The sequence below is a fragment of the Chrysochloris asiatica genome, unplaced genomic scaffold (genome assembly GCF_000296735.1).
Source record: "Chrysochloris asiatica unplaced genomic scaffold, ChrAsi1.0 scaffold00303, whole genome shotgun sequence".
NCBI classification, from domain to species: domain Eukaryota; kingdom Metazoa; phylum Chordata; class Mammalia; order Afrosoricida; family Chrysochloridae; genus Chrysochloris; species Chrysochloris asiatica.
The window spans coordinates 1,109,124-1,110,110 of NW_006408821.1; positions in this window are offsets into that span (position 1 = coordinate 1,109,124).

Consider the following 987-nt stretch of genomic DNA (forward strand, 5'->3'; position numbering starts at 1 on the left):
CCTTGTGGTTTAAACAACTTTGCTGTCCAGCACATGAACCCACAAGGCCAGAGCAGGAAGCCTCCTCTGGTAGATTCAAACTGCTGACCTTGTGGTTAGCAGCCCAATTCATAACACACTATGCTATCAGAGCTCCTTGCTTATTCTTCTTAGTCTTTCCTAAAGTAACCGCTACTTTAATGTTTCAGTCAAGTCAGCATATAGCTGCATAAAATAAAAGAATATATTATGATAGCAAATCATTAGCAATCATGCTTTAATAAGTAGCACTTTATTCCTTTAAGGATACTCTTGGTCAATGTAGTATCAATAAATCCTGCATATATAAGCCCTGCATCTCAATATCTGGGGCCAAAACAAGAGAGTGACCTTAACTGAAGCTAGCAAGAATCAATGACTAATGGATGGAACAAATTGTAACCTGACACTTACTACAATTCAGGTAAGATTATCTTTAATGAAACACAATTTTTCTTTCGTTCTGACTCTTTTTTCACCAGTCATCTGATTATGATTCAGTTTTCTTGTTGTAATTTTTAATCTTGAAAAGGTAATCCTTGTATAAAGAGAATACATTTTTCAATTATGAGAAAAATGTTCTAATTCTAAAGATAGAACTTTGCATTATACTTCATATATTCACCTATTTTGTATGTGTTCTGTATTAAACCCATTTTCTAATCATCAAATTATTTTTGATTGATGTGATTAAAATGCTAGTTTTTTCAAATGTGTAAAATTAAAGAATAAACCCACCAAGATACAATAATTTTATTTTTCTCTCCCACAATTATTCAGAATGATCTGTAATGCCTTTGTTAAATTCTATATATTAATCATAATAGTAACCTTCTTTTCATGTAGAGGTTTTCATACCGAGGCTGTGTCAAAGTACTGGTTTGCTCATACCTCCATAAAATCCTGATTTTTTAATAATCTGAGACCAGCTTAATGAGTCAAAATTAAATTATTTATCTTTCTCCCTGT